Consider the following 16723-nt stretch of genomic DNA (forward strand, 5'->3'; position numbering starts at 1 on the left):
TTAAGGCTGCACAGGTGATGCTGACAGACTCTGGGTTACCTCCAAGGTTTTGGTTGGAGGCGGTCAGGTATGTGTGCTTCACCTGGAATCAGACCTACAATTCAATGGTAGGTGACACATCTTATTCTATGTTGCATGGCAGGAAACCCCAGATTCACTTTCTGCGTTCGTTTGGGTCGGTTGCTTCTGTGCCGCTGCCTAAGGCTTTGCAAGGGCCAGATGGACCCAAGTCCCAGAAAATGATCTTCTGTGGGTATGAGCCAGCGGCTTGTGCATGGAGGTTTGCGTACCCGTCAGGTGATCAGAGCAAGCTGCTGATCAGTAAACACGTTGAATTCTATGAGCAGGATGAAAGGTCAAAGACTCCTGCCAGGCGTGATGTTCTTTCAGAATGTCTTTCTGATTCAGAGCAGGAAGGTTCTGATGAGGAGGAAGGAGAGGCTGAGTCTGTTGATGACGATCAGCTCACTGACCAAAGTCAGGAGCAGGATGGGGCATCTCCACAAGTTGTAAAAAGAGAGCCCAAGAGTGAGCCTAGTTCTCCTGTTAGCGTAATGCAGAGGATTCGAAGACGCTTTAAGTCAGAGGGGGAATCCCGGGATGCAGAGGACACACCTGCTGGCCACAGTGAGTCAGAGGAAGTGCCTGAGTTTGTGCCCAGGCGGTCCAGTCGCACAACGAAGGGTATTCCACCTGAGAGGTATCAGGCCACAGGTGCGTGGGTAAGTTTCGCACAGTGCGAATCTGAGAGTTGTGAGGATGTTCCACAGATGCCTGACAGGAACGCCAGGAGAGGGCGCAAGGCATTGGGGAAGGGATTGATCTCACAGAGGTCTGCAAAGGTACATCCACAGGTGTCGTCAGAATGCTCGGTGAGAGGGGGTGTTGGGATTCAGAACTTACAGGGTTAAGATGTTCTGAGTGACGCCTCACATTCCGACGTCAGGTTGGAAGGTGGGAGGAGTTTCTCCTTACTGTTGTGTGTGTCTGCTGCCTGAGAGAGACGGACGCAGAGGCAGCCATGAATGCTTGCAGTCCAGGGAAATATAAGAAATGTTGAGCTGTAAATATTCTGCTGTAATAAAGGCTAATGGATCTGAAGCAACAGTTTTCTCCACTGTGTTACTCTGCACTTTCGTGGCGGAACGAAGGGTCTGAGCTGAGGGAAACGTGCCGGACCGAAGATAGCTATAAACTGGGGCTAATTGGGGCCATAAAGCAATTAGCCAGTGCCACATTTTCTAACACCAATGACCCACTCAAATTGTGTCCCAGAATTGACAGACGCAGCAGTGGAGAAAAAGAAAGTGATATTTATTGCTGAGCAATAAGAGACCCAGTGGAATCCTTTCCCAAAGACTGGGCCCCAGGCTCTAGCGCCCAGAGGCTTTATACCTGAGTACATACATCATAGTTCATGACATAATCGGATAGAATCGCACACGGCAGAAAAAGAAAACCAATGAGTGCATTCAAGCCTTGCCCCCTGATCATGTAAAGAGTTCCCTCCCAATTTCTGCTTTTTCTGTCTGAACATGCAGTATAACCTTTCCCCTGATTTATGGTAAGAAGGAAGAAAAAGGAACTTCGGCCCTTATGCTCCTACGCGGCCATCTGCTATACCGGGACATTTTGCGGATAGCATCTTCCTGTTTGAGCTACTCGGGACCCTGTCTGGACAGGGAGGAAAGTGCCAGCACAGCAGATTTATTGCTTCCCCCTTATGTTAGAGAGACATTGAGAAGAACAAGGAAGGGAACTGGGGCAGAGTTCATTTCGGATTTTTCCGATCTAAGCAATTTGCTATAAGCTTTTGCAGAAGCCGTCATGATTCAAACATGGATTATATAAAAATCATTATAAGGATATATGGTTATATGGCTAACTGATTATATGAAAAGCATAAGGGTAAAATTCCTGCAGGTGGTCCTGCTTCACCCTAACCTCAGTAAAACAACCCACAAACAGGCTAAAATCTGACAAACAAGCAGCACATTGGGGCTGCCAGAGCATATCAACAGCCTCATCTCTACCCCAACATACCAATGATGTTAATAATATTAGCAACATTGCTTATGGACCCTATATCCAACATAGGCATCACAAAGACAGTTGGAGGATGGATGGCGGCCAACAGATTGAGGTTGAATCCTTTTTTTTTTTTTTTAATAAAATTTTTATTAGATTTTCACATTTTACACGCACACACAAAACAAAAACAAAAACAAAACATGTATAATTTCATATTCTTACTTTCTTTACCCCCTTTCCCTGACTCCCCCCCACCCCCTCTTCATACATCCCAATTCCAATAATTAATTCAGCAAGTTCTTATCTCCCATCTTTAACATATTATTGTTATTTTGGAACTTAGCTCTTTTTACTTATCCACATTTAACTTATCCAATTCTATTATAAACATTAAGTCCTTTTTCTAAGGTCGACCTAATTTCCCTTCCAAGAATTTCTCCCTTCATATATTAATTAGTTATATGTCATAATGGCCAAATACAAAAATCATAAAATTTTGAAATTCTATTCTCCCCTCCCTCCCTACCCTGGTTTCCATCCCTTCCCAAGCAGATGTCCCCAAAAACAGTTACTAGCCCGGATTCCTCACATCGGAGGCCTTCAAGTCTCTGTCAGTCTCTCTCTGCCGATTTTGTTGATAACCCTTTTTGTTGGTCCTCAGGTCTCGAAGGAGTTCTGTCACAGTCACATCAAATTTTCTTCCATCCAAAATACTTAAAAGCAGTTGCTGCAAAAGGTCAGCTGATCTCCCATATTCAAAGAGGAAGTCCCAATCATATTTCTTTATTCTTTTAAATTCCAGTATTCCAGGAACTCCAGGGACTTCTTCCTTCATCTTTCTCATCTTTCGCAGATTTGTAGTCCAAAGATCTTCTTTATTTCCTGACAATATAGGCTTCTGATTGGTATTTTCCTGTAATTTTTTCACTCCTTTCCTCTCCACCAATTCCAAAAACGCCTCTTCTGGTTCAGCTGCAGATTCCTTATCAGTCAAATCCTTTATGCATTCAGCAGAGTTGTTTGTTTTAGGGTTCAAGGTCATAAGTTCTTTATTCATAGCCGTACTCTGCTCTTGCAGGATTCCCACGAGAAAAAACATTTTTTCTATCTCTGCCAGTAAATTTCCCTCTGCAGCCATTGTAATGTCTCTAGTTCCCCCTAGGGGGATTCCAATTACTTGATAGTCCTTTTTCCAACAGTCCGTTACTTGTTGTTTATAGCTACATTGTTTCCAACCACCTCAATTCAAATGCAACACTTTTAATTCAGAGAGTCATTAAATAACAAAGTTCTTAACTTTAGCCGCTCGTTTGACAGCTCCTTTGACAGCTGTCAAACTCCTTATTCTTTTTCCTCCGGCTCACACACAGGACGCTCCCGGGTTCGGGGGGGGGGTTTACACAAAAACTTCCAAAATTCCTCACTTTCTCTCCAGCACAAGACTTCTTCTGTCAAATTCTTGGAAGTATCTTTTATCTGACACCAAAAACAGTACTCTCCACCTTAGTTCTCCGATCCTTGCTTTAGATCGTTTGTAGGTAGGGGGGGTGCGGACTTCCCTTTAGCACATCCCCCGGTTGTACCGAATTCAAAGGTATAAATTTTAAAGTCCAGATTCCATTCTACTCACGGGTTGTTCTTTTTCCAGTCCGAATTTTGGGAAAAAAGTCAGCGCTCTCCGGCCATGGCTGCGCGGCTTCGCTCCACTGAAGTAGCGGTCTACTCACAGCACCACGCCACTCCCCGTACCCTCTCCGTAGCCTTTAAAAAGGCTCTTCGTGGGTCGGGGAAGGCGCTTAAAGGTGCCCGCCGAGTCACCAAGTCCGCAGGCTTCCGCGCCTGCGGTTTCTAAGGGTCCCCGCGTCGCCGGCGCGGTAAGACCCGTCTTCAGCAGAGCCGATTCCCTCCGGAGCTCGGAGGGAATCCGCCATTAGCCGATCGCGCTAACCCGGAAGTCCCAGATTGAGGTTGAATCCTGACAAGACAGAAGTACTGTTTTGGGGGGACAGGAGGCGGGTGGGTGTGGAGGACTCCCTGGTCCTGAATGGGGTAACTGTGCCCCTGAAGGACCAGGTGCACAGCCTGGGAGTAATTCTGGACTCTCAGCTGTCAATTGAGGCATAAAGTATAAAGTATAAAGCGAGGTTAGTGGCCCGAGGATTCACATAGAGAAAGGGTGTCCACTTCACAGAGGTATATTCGCCGACCTCGAAAGCGGAGACTTTGAGAATGCTTTTGGCGATAGCAGCACAGAGAGGTTGGATGGTGAACCATTTTGATGTAGATGTCGCCTACCTGAACTCAGATCTCCAGGAGGAGTTGTACATGCTTCCTCCTCTAGGGTTTGAAGTCAGTGAACCAGGCGTCGTGTGGCGGTTGCACAAATCCATCTATGGATTGCGCCAATCTGCCAGAAATTGGAATATGTGCCTACATGAAGCCTTAGAAGAGCTAGGTTTTAAGAGATCTCTTGCAGACAGTTGTCTTTACATTAGAGATTCAGGCTTGAAACAGCAAGTGGTACAGGTGTTTGTTGATGACATTTTGATTATGGCACAGACAGGTAAACAGGTGGAGAAGTTTGCTATAGAGCTTGGAAAGCAGTTCAAGCTAAAGCAGCTTGGAGATGTCAAGTCCTATCTAGGTGTAGAGATCACAAGAGCAAGTGATGGAAGCTTCTTGCTTCGCCAGAAAGGTAAGATTGAACAGTTGCTTGAGAAGTTCAGGATGTCTGATTGTGCAGGTGCCAGATCACCCATGGAGGCTGGATACGTGAAGGAGTGTCAGCAAATAGAACGCGTGGTGTTCGAAAATACTGAACTCTTTCAGTCAGCTCTGGGTAGTCTGTTGTATCTTTCACAGTGGAGCAGACCAGATATAGCGTTTGCTGTCAATCTGCTTAGTAGAGAGGCTTCAAGTCCTAGTGTGCAGGCCTGGAATGGTATAAAGTGGGTGCTACGTTACCTGCAAGATACCAAAGACTTTTGCCTCAAGATGTCAGCTGAGGGTGGTGTCAAGCTGACTGCATGGGTGGATGCAGATTGGGCTAACCTTGTGGACCGCAAGTCAGTGTCAGGCCTAGTGGTGAAGTTTAGGGACTCAGTAGTTGGGTGGGGGTCCCGGAAGCAAAGTCTCATAGCACTTTCATCTACTGAAGCTGAGTTCAGTGCGCTCTCAGATGTTTGCAGAGAACTGGAGTTCTATGTGTGTTTGGTTGAGGAAATCTGTGGAGAGAATTGTCTGCCCGTTGTGGTGCATGAAGACAATCAACCATGCCTCAAATTGGCTGAGACGGGGCAATTCAAGGCGAGGACCAAACATTTGGACATACGTTTCCGGAATGTATGTCAGAGCGTTCATGAGGGGCTAGTTGCTCTGAAATACTGTCCCTCAACCAAGAACCTCGCTGATGGTTTCACAAAACCATTAACCTTCCAGAAGCACGAGAAGTTCTGTGAGGTTCTGTGTATGGGGAAAGCATTGTTGGCTATTGTCCCCAGATGCAGGACAAGAGGGGGTGTGGAGTTTGGAACTGACAGGGTTAAAACTCTGTGGTGTCCTGTATCTGGGAGGTGCTTAACGCAGAGAAGTGCGTCACAGTCTGTGTCACTGTTCAGACTTGCTTTCGCTTCTGCCTGAGACGCAGCTCAGCTCAGGAGGCTGCGTGTGTGCTTTTGGAGCACAGAGAATGTCGGAGGTTTCTGATGGATTTACATCTTTTACTGCTTTGTAAATAAACGCTTCTAGAGATAAGAACTGAACTATCTTTGGACTTGATTTATCCCTCATCTCACACGGACGCAGGACCGCTGCTACTCTGCTCTCCTGCCAGGTCAGCTCCCCAACAGAGCCGCGCAGGGAAGCCTGACTGGACGCAGGAATTGTTTACCCGAAAAAGATGTATGTTTGTGTCTTCTCGGTATAGTTGAGAAATAAAGATTAGCATGTAGCACATACTGCTTTATCCTTTCGTCTGCGGACTACGCTCTGCTGGGCTAAAGATAAGACGAGCCAGTACCAGCTCCAGATGGGCAGAGCTGGACAAATTCCAACACCATGCTCCCCCCTGAACCTCTCTGGTTATGGGACAGGGGAGCACGTCAGGCTGGGGCCGCAGCAGGGGCCACTCAAAGTGCTTAAACCTCCCCCTAGAACATAGCTCCCTGGGTGTAGAGGTTCTGCAGCACCGTGGTGAGATCTATAGGCTGGGCTCCGTCCATCTTGCACCCTGGCCGGGACATAGGTTGGCCACAGCGAACGTTTATGGTTTATGGGTGGTCAAAGTCCTGGTGGGGGACATCAGGACCCGGGGGCAAGATGGTGCAGTGGGAGCAGGAATGGGAATCCGGAAGCCAGGAGTCAAGAAGCCAAGGGTCCGAGGATCAGGAATCAAGGAGTCAAGAAGCCCAAGGAAGGAAACACTTTGCTGTGGCAAAGAGCCAAAGGGAAATGCTGACCTTATATCCCTTTCCGGCTCTTTCTTGCCACCAGGTGCTGTGAGTTACCAATCGGCCTCACCTGTGCAGCCGTGCCTCCTTGCCTCTTCAGAACAAACTTAGGAAAGCCCCAGTCCTGCAAAGCCCCACTGGTCCCAGGGCCTGGCTCCGGCATGCGCTCCTGACAATAGCACTACTTCTTTTGGAGTAATAGCATAAAATTATGTATCAATGGAAAGATAATATAATCAAGAATGCAATTACCTGTATTCTATCAAAATTTATAGTCAAATAACTAAAATAAGGAAGCACAACTTGCTTAGCTTGACTTCTTATGTGATTTCTAACAAGTTGGTTGGTTTTTTCTGTCTTCTTTCATTTCGTGAGTTTGAAGAACATAATAGAAGAAAAAAAAATATGTGAGAAGAAGAATCGGAGAAGATTTACATCCCACTTGCACCACGCCTACCGTGAAGCACCCAGTTAGTGTGATGATCCGGGGTTGTATGACAGCAAAAGGTGTGGGCAGAATTTGCGTCATTAATGGGAAGGTAAAATCCCCAAATACATACATCAAATACGTGAGCCCAAATACGTGAAGCCTTCCGCATGTGATCTTTTCCCAGATACTGAAGCATTATTTATTCATTCATTCATGTATTTTATATTTCAACAGGATTCAGCTCCATGTCATGTTGCTCCTTTGTGCAAAAGGCGGTTTCAATATAATCATATTCCACTGCTGGAATGGCCTGGTGGGTTCTGCCACTGAAGCCGCCTAAGCTCCTAACTATCTACCTGTTATGAAGTAATAAATAATTTTGATCAAGCTAAAAAACAAAATGCATATATACCCAGGTATTACTGAGATGTTTACCTACTTTTTCTCTAAAGGACTTGAGACTGTGTGTGCTCATTTACCAAAGATGCGCCCTGCCAGCGGTGGCGTTTGTCAAACTGTTGCAGAAACTCATCTAGACCTGTGAGCTCAGCTCCTCAGCAGCCCCTCTGCCTGAGGGATAATCCCTGGCATCCTGATACCTGAGTGCCAGACAGGTAGCCATTCCAGAAATAACAAACCCAGATGAAGGCAAAAGGGTGGGATGAACTTGGCTGGGAAACAGGGAAATGTAAAATCTCTTTTGTGACACTCGATGGGTGTTTGGTGGAGGGCAAGGGGAACCATGGGGCAGGGTCCAGGATGCTCAGATTACTGCCACCAGATGTATGAGTGATGTAGTTGGGGGGGGTGTAACCTGGGGATTAGCAGCTAATAAAACTTTGGGTTCTCTTTTGTTCAGGGCTTCCATCCTCTTCCACCTGGTGGCAGGTGGGAGTCCTGTCGCCAGAGTCTTCAATCAAGACCAATTTGCTCTGCTATTCCTGGCCGGTGTCCTTGTTTTTTGTCCAAGGGAGCCTCAGATTTCTCCGTTAACAATTCTCAACGGTGCCGTGCACTGAAATTAACTAAATTTGGGGGAATCATGGGGCAGGTCTTTGCACCCCGGTAGCGCATATGCTAAAGACAACCCTGGAGGGGGCCTTGACTCCCGAGCGCAGCCAAGCATAGGATCGGGTCTGCACAGAAAGTGAGGGGGGTGACACCTGCGGGCAAGGAAAGACAACCAGCGCTGGGCTTCCCTGGGCTTCCCGGCAGCAGAGAGGCAACGTCCCCTTGACGAGAAGCGCCTGGGACGAGGAGGGCGGGAGGGGCGCCATGCAGCGGAGCGGGGGGGTCGGCAGTCACCCCTCCAGTCCAGCCCTGGGGGTGTAACGTAAAAAACAAAACAAAGACACCAACCAGGATTACTTGGAGCAAAAGAGCAGCCTGTGGGCTTGGCCTCTATCGATCTGTTGCAACAGGGTGCTCCTCTCGCCTGCAGGAGAGAGGAGGGACCCAGAAAAATGGTGTGCAAGGCCTTATAAAGACTTTTGAAATTGCCACCCTGTAGATCAAGACCACCCCCAGAAACGTCATGCATACATCACAGAAGGGGTGTAACCTAAGACCACCCCTCAGATACATCACACCTACATCACAAAAAAGGCGGTCTTAAAACAGAAATTTGAATGTTTTTTTTCTCCTGTCCTTGTTTATCTCGTGTCCGGCAGGTTACTTGACTGGATTTCCTGGGGAGCCTGGCCAGTCTTTTGTAATGATAAATACTTATTTCCTGGGCCAGGTCACAGGCTCACACCCTATTCAAACACAGACATACCCTTAAGACAGGATTTGCGAAGGAAAAGACGATGGGGGGGGGGGGGCTTTTCCATTTTGACCTTGCAGAGAAAAGATTTGCTCAGTTTAGGAATCGAAATGGTTCCAGGCTGGCCTCCCTGTGCTGATCTATGTATGTGCTTGGTTGGAACTGTTACCGGAAAAATCCGAGGGCTCCCTTGGACAAAACAAAGACACCAACCAGGATAACTTGGAGCAAAACAGCAGCCTGTAGGCTTGGCCTTTATTGAACTGTTGCAACAGGGTATTCCCCTCACGTGCAGGAGAGAGGAAAGACCCATAAGAATAGTGTGCAAGGTCTTATAAAAACTTTTGAAATTCCCCTCCTCTAGGTCTAGCCCACCCCCAGAAACATCATGCATACATTACAGAAAGGAGGGGTTGAGGGAGGCATACATTGCAGAAAGGAGGGGCTGATGGTAACCTGAGTGTCTTGTCACCTGGCTGGTTCCTCCTTTCCCCCTCCCCACAGTTTCCTGCCCCCAGAGGGAAGATCTGATCATTGTCCTTTGTTTCAGTCCATGTTGAATCCACTCCCATATGCAGGTTCTTTGTGATCTTGATTGTCTTCTGTCTGGGATCATCAGGGTTGGTATGGGCAGGGCTCCTGTGTATGTGCTGAGACAGTGAAGGGATTATGGCTGACCAGGACTAAGTCACCCCCATTTGTTAGTTCTTGTCATATGGAGTAAAATAAAAATGGAACAGTGCAAATCCAAAGTATGGTTGATTTTCTATGAATTTATAACAGAAATGTGGCGTTATGAATTTATAACAGAAATGTGGCGTATGTAGTGTGTGAGTGTGAAGTTTATACAAACAGAATGATTGGGGTGGGGGGGGGGTTCCTGCTACAGTTCCCCCCTTCGGAGATAAGATTGCAAAGGTGGTTACTTTGCAATCCTTTTCTCCGCACAATTTAAGGTGGTAAATATTAACCTGCTATTCTCCGTCCCAGATGCGTGTGTCCATGTGAACTTGAAAGGGACTTGGATGTCATGCTTCTTAAGGATATTTGCATAGAAATGTAACAGTGTAACAGTGCTCATAGTTAGACATAGGATATCACGTAAAATCAATATTTTGTTGCTCAGTTACTTGTGGTATTTTTAGCACCTTGGAATAAATATTTTCTCAATAGTGGCGTATGCTTTACATTTAGCAGGAAGGTCCACTAATGACTGAAAAATGCAGTTTGCTTTGCCCCCCACCATTTTGTGTTCTCAGGTGTCAAAGTAGCTCTTCTGTGGTCTCACACCGGCCTGGTGTAACAGTAGTAGCAATCCCTGGTGAATCCACTTAGGGCTTTCATATTAACCATGTTGCCTGGCACTCACCACAGCTGGCACAGGTTTGGGCACATCAGGAGAGAAATGTCCTTGCCTGGCCATTCTATGGGATTTTATTATTACAGGCTCTGGTCTTGCAGTCATGGGAAGTTGCTCACTTGCACTTTAAGGACCAAAAGCTACTTGCAGCCTGGATACACTTGCCCAATTCAAACTGAGTCCAATTTGAATTTATCTTGCCCCATGGTTCTCAACTCTTCAAACCAATCTGTTAAAAGAAAACCATTCTTAAAAGGGCACTTGTCCAAATAAGTCAATTTAACTCTATAAGGGATCATTCCTGCTAAACCAAAGCATATCCACCTTCATGTATCTTAGAAGCTTCTCCTTGGTAAAGTGAGTTTTAGCACATTTTTAAAATGGGTAGGGAAGTTGGCAGAGTGCCAGGTGAAACAACTAAATGTGGTTATAAATTTATCTAATTCTAAACATTGGACTACATAATAGCCTGATCTGTAGAAAAGCATAAAATGTATGAGAATCCTCCACTGGGGTGTAAGGAATAAGACATTAAACATAAAAACAATTACACACAAAAATAGCCACAAAAATAGCCCCAATTCCCCCCATTTGTGGAAATAACACACCGTCAGACACATTTCAACATTCCTACATAATAACACATAATACAAAACAAACTAATAGTATCAGTTGCATATCTTGAGACAATTGTGAAATTTTTACGCATGTATCTTGAGGTTCAAAAGTGAGAAAATGTCCTTGCAATTCAACTCCTCCCCCCTTTGTCAGCCCCACTCCCCCGGCGGTCTATATCCTTTGAAAGAGATAGCCGTGGGCACTTTGAAAACTTTGGTGTCTGTTGCTGCAGGTGGTGGCGAAGCTTTTTCATCATAGGTCTGTAGTAACACATCTGTAGAAGTGACATCCTGTAAGGGGCAGGGTTTTGGAGACTTAAAAAGATAGGAGTTAGTAAGGGGAAGGGGCAAAAGGGAAAAAGGATGTCCTTCAATTTACGTGGGAAGCTGCAAATAATAAAAATCTTAGCGGATTAAGCATTTCATTCATTCCAATATTATTATCACATTTCCATATAATTACTGTTATTATCTGCTAAGTTGGTTTGCTTTCCTTCACTTTGGAGAGAAAGAGAACTGTAAAAAATACAAGGTTAAAATAATAATAAAACACACACACGCACACACAATGACCTATGAGGAACAAAAAATAAATAAATGCTAAGACACACAATTTCAAGAAATCTGAAGTAACAATGGAAATAAAAGAGTGTTTCTTGATGTGACAACATTGGCTAGAATGTTATTAGCAAAATACTGGGAAATGACTTAATACCAAGAAAAAATGAATGGCAATTTAAAGTTGTGCAAGTACCTTGAACTAGCCAAAATGACAGAATTAATAAGAAATGCTCAGGCAAAAGGTAAACAAATACCATTCCACAAACAATGCTTGGTTGTGCTTCGATTAATTTCATAGACATCATGGAAAAACTGATTAAATAAATGAAAAGAGAAGGGAAAAATTATTTCATGCGAGAGGCCTGTCAGGAAATGCTGTTCCTAAAATGCACACAAAGCCTGTTATAAAAGTTAAATCTCATTGGGGGGGAGGACTATTCAAGAGTGGAACTCACAGTGGGAGCGCTTTGATATTTACCTGTGAAAAGAATTTGGCATGTTAAGATTTGGAACCTGGAAGCCTCTTGACTTTTGATGGGCTAGTTTTTTTTGGGGGGGGGGGTTTGGTTTTTTGTTTTTGTTTATTTTTTAATCCTTTTGTCTTACGTAGCCCCTGGAGCAAAGGACACATTAAGGGTGATTTCCCTCAGTGGCTCCAAGTTTTACATAAGGAAATTTGGATAAATTTCCCCCTTCAGCCCAAGCTCCTCTCACTCCCTACAGTTCCCCCTCCTTCCTCTCTCTATCTCTCTCCCCCCTTCTTTGCTGATCTAGCCTCTGTGCATGTGCAGAGTTCATGTCTCAGCAAACCTTTTATACTATTGAAAATGTTGAAACCTTTGGCTAAATTACCATTTGAATAAAGGGAATGAAGGGTAAGGAGTAGATTTTAAAAATAGGGTTAGATTTTAAAACAAAAAAGAGAAACTCAGCAATTTAAGTATTCACAAAAGCTAGCAATTGCAGCCCAAGCAAAAGGGATTGCTTCCTTTATGTACAGGAAAGGGCTAATATCCCTCTGGCAATTCGCGGAACAATGCCACGCCCTTATATATGGGACAAAATGGCCAGAGAGTCAGAATTTATAGGATTTTTTTTTTTTTAACATTCTCAGTCCTTTCAGCCTTACCATTTGCAGACAAATTTTGCTGCCCTTTATTTACAGGATAAATGGTCAAGACTCATATGTATTTTATGTGCTTAAACTTTGAATTGACTTTGAAGTTTGATTTTTTTTTTTTTTTAAATAGTAGAGAAAATGATAAACACTGTAATCACTCAAATGCTTGAAATTACCAGTTCTGCTTCAAAACATCACGGATTTTTACCTCTCACCTTTTTTTTAAAGAAAAACAAAGAGCAAAGTTGGGCTGAATTTCAACTCATCACATGCTTGCAGACACATGGCCCTCCACACAGCCACAAATTGGGAGAGCTAAAAGGGACCCTTGGGTCATCTAGTCCAACCCTAAATACAGTGTTCATAGCAAGATTTCAAAGCAAGATTTGCAGTACCAAAAGGACATATACATTTAAGTACAGATTTTCAACTGGGAAAGGAAACATCTATGCTCGTATCATGTACTAAGGAAGAGAAAAAGAAAAGTAGCCAACTTTACACAGAACCGTTTTAGCAGATCTTGAGATAGTTTGAGTGAGTTTGCTTCCTTCAAGTTCCTAGAGAAATTATCTTTAAAGGAAGATTGAAGTGAACATTTTTCCTAAGAGGGAGAGGATCTCTTATAAAACATAGTTAAAACAGCCATAGATTTGATTTAAAAGGAATACAAAAGTGAGTTTTTCCTGAACTTGCAGAGGAATAGTAAGCCTAATCTATGCCCCCCCCCCCTGCAGTTTCCTTTAAAGGAAGCTTACTTGGGAGTAAATTTACCTGGCACAGAAGTAAGAAGGAGAAGGGAAAAAAAAACATGAAAGAGACAGAATGAAACAAGGGGGGCATTTTCTAAGAAAAGAGCCAGGAAGTCTGATAGAGACTGATATCAGGACTGGACTCAGATAGACAACTTTGCTGGCTATGGAAGCCTCTACATTTAATACCAATTTTAATACCAATTTTCTTAGAAAGAACACATTTTCATAGGCAGGTGCTTAATGAAATACATACACTGCATTTTAGCTTGAGAGAGCAGTTGGCTCTACTAGGCTTTTGCAGCAGAAACATTAGTTTCTTCACAGCACATTTCAAAATACTGGAAAAAATACTGGAACACGGATATAAACTCATAAACTCAAACGTTGCAACATAACATTATCTACCATCAACTTAAAATCATACTCCTCACTCAAGCTACTCGGAGGAAGACTCCTTGGAGCCTCTCTCAAAGAACAAACATTTGCACACTTCATTCTAATGATTTTTTTATTATTATTATTTATTTATTGGTCCTGTTTAAGATTGATGAGGCCTAACATGGCTTCCTTAGATTCAAAATTTTGAAGCATGCTTGCAATTTAAAAACTATGTGCATTTAAGGACAGTCTGTGGATGCCGGAGCCAATGTAAAGACAAACCCTTTTAATATTTCCAAATCTTTGAGTACATCTCTTATCTTTTTTTTTTTTTTTTCCCCCAAGAGAAACTAAGATCTCTAATGCGTGGGCTCTCAGGCTGGGCTGTTATTATATCTACTGCCTTCTGAGCACCATTAAGTTTACGGTTTCATGTTCTAGCTTTAGGTTATAGTTTAACAACCCAAATTTGATGTGTTCAGCTCTCCCTAAGGGTTCACACTCTGATTTTGTTAAAGGATCCCTGAGGTGGCCGCTGTGCCCTGGGTTCCAGGTGGTGGGCCTAAGCCACCCACTAAAAGTTACAATGGTCTCGTACTTTGTACTTGGAAAGACCATTTTGCCCCTTTATTTTTATTTTATTTTTCCCAATTGGAGATGACAAGCTGGAGGGGCATATTAGAATCCTCTCTGGGGCAAAAAGGCTTCAAGGAAGCTTTGTTGCCAGGAGGAGTCCAGTTAGGGTGTTTAGTTAGCTCCCATTCTCTCATATGTTATTAATAGGCTTTTTTTTTTTTTTTCATTAACGAAGTACGCTAAAGACAGAAAGAGTGGACGCACACACACAAGGGAAGAGGGGCAATGGGAAAGAAAGGGGGGACAGAAAAAGGATCCTATCAGTGCTCGAAGTACCCTTGACTAACACAATTCCTACTTATCTATAAACCACAAATTAATTTCTGGAAATCTCAAACCTGAACCTGAAACAAAACCACGGGTCTCTCTCTACCCGGAAACTCAAACCACGGGTCTCTGCCCGGAATTCCTTTACCTCAGCGCTGTTTACAAGACAATTTCCCCCTCTACCCTCCACGACAGCCTCCTGCCTAGCCTTTGAGACTAAGTTCGGAACCCCTACTGGACGCTTGCGCAGTGCAATGCCAGATTAAGGCCCGAGAAAATGAAGGTTTGGAAAGGAAACAAACAACCTTGCGTTCTCACGTACCCGGATCATCCCTAGCAAAGGTCGCCAGGCAGGAGGGGCAGCTTTGTTTGCATAATTAGAGGAGAGAGAGAGAGAGAGAGAGAGAGAGAGAGAGAGAGAGAGAGAGAGTGCTTTGAAGGATGCCTCTGGACGACTCCGAGAGAGGGACATCAGAGAAAAACAGTAAAGAGCCACGCTTTCCCGGACTCAATTCCAAGACGGAAAACGGGGGAGAAAAGGGATAGAGAGATTAAGATGTTCCTGGACGACCCCGAGAGGGAACATCGGAAAACAGTAAAAGTACCACAATTTCCCCGGACACGTTCCGCGTAAGAAATTGGGGGGAGAGAAAGGGAAAGGTTTTGGCGTTCCTGGACGACCCCGAGAGGGAACGTCAGACAGTAAAGTTCCGCGACCTCCCTGGCCACTTTCCGAAAGGGGAGGGTCGGGGGAGAAAAGGGGAGAGTTTAAGACGTTCCTGGACGACCCCGGGAGGGAACGTCAGAAATGAAAGAAGGAAAGTCTGGCTGTCGTGGGGACGCTGCTTCTCCACCCCCCTCCCAATGTATTTACTTCAAACCATACTCACGTTTGAAGATGTCCCCCGCGGATCCCGGGATCCTTTCCCCTTAGCCGGCTTGACCTCGCCTTTGCTCCCCCCGGTTGGGCTTTTGGTGACGATTGATTACCGCCCGCAAAGAGGAGGCAGGGAGAGGAAGAAGGATCCCTGGGCTAAGGTTGCCCAGTGGCGCCCGATCCCCTCTATCTCCCCTCTCACCTTTGCAGGAGAACCAAGTGTCCCTGAGCATGGTCGCCAAACTGTTACCGGAAAAAATCCGAGGGCTCCCTTGGACAAAACAAAGACACCAACCAGGATAACTTGGAGCAAAACAGCAGCCTGTAGGCTTGGCCTTTATTGAACTGTTGCAACAGGGTATTCCCCTCACGTGCAGGAGAGAGGAAAGACCCAGAAGAATAGTGTGCAAGGTCTTATAAAAACTTTTGAAATTCCCCTCCTCTAGGTCTAGCCCACCCCCAGAAACATCATGCATACATTACAGAAAGGAGGGGTTGAGGGAGGCATACATTGCAGAAAGGAGGGGCTGATGGTAACCTGAGTGTCTTGTCACCTGGCTGGTTCCTCCTTTCCCCCTCCCCACAGTTTCCTGCCCCCAGAGGGAAGATCTGATCATTGTCCTTTGTTTCAGTCCATGTTGAATCCACTCCCATATGCAGGTTCTTTGTGATCTTGATTGTCTTCTGTCTGGGATCATCAGGGTTGGTATGGGCAGGGCTCCTGTGTATGTGCTGAGACAGTGAAGGGATTATGGCTGACCAGGACTAAGTCACCCCCATTTGTTAGTTCTTGTCATATGGAGTAAAATAAAAATGGAACAGTGCAAATCCAAAGTATGGTTGATTTTCTATGAATTTATAACAGAAATGTGGCGTTATGAATTTATAACAGAAATGTGGCGTATGTAGTGTGTGAGTGTGAAGTTTATACAAACAGAATGATTGGGGTGGGGGGGGTTCCTGCTACAGTACACTTATGAACATTACCATATATCTCAGACCATAAAATTCCTATCCTAGGGGGCAGTCGGAGGAGGAGGGGGGAGGGGGAGGGGGGCCAGGCTGCTCTGTCGCCTTCACACGTGTCCTTTGGGGTGCCCTTTGCTTAGCACTGTTACGGAAATTACGGGGGGGGGGCACATCTTTAAAGTTGTTAAAATGTTACAAATATCATGCATAAATGTATCCTTTCAACTTGACAGCTCAGGGAAGTTACCTTTCCCAGTTTCCTCCACCTCAACACTATTTTGCCCTTGGAAAAAGGTCTCTTTTCTCTGCCACCTCCCCAAGCGTGAAGACATGTAGACACACCTCCCACCCCAGGAAGTGCCCAGAGGTGACAAGTGCTGAGCTGATTGTTGGCCACGAAAAGCCTCACCCCCCCCCCAGACTTGCCAAGGGATCCAGACCCCCAAAGGGAGTTCTATTGTGCTTTGGGTCCTGGGACTTCAGAGGGGTTTGCCCAGGCGAATCTTATACCT

General features: G+C 45.0%; 1 protein-coding gene across 5 annotated transcripts in view; it reads left to right on the plus strand.

The window, feature by feature from the left end:
• LOC307214744 (uncharacterized protein) overlaps positions 1 to 16723 on the plus strand; it is a gene marked incomplete at its 5' end in the record, with an annotated part of 63710 nt that overhangs the window by 26103 nt on the left and 20884 nt on the right. The window lies entirely within an intron of this gene.

The sequence above is a fragment of the Podarcis cretensis genome (assembly GCF_951804945.1).
Source record: "Podarcis cretensis genome assembly, chromosome: 4".
NCBI classification, from domain to species: domain Eukaryota; kingdom Metazoa; phylum Chordata; class Lepidosauria; order Squamata; family Lacertidae; genus Podarcis; species Podarcis cretensis.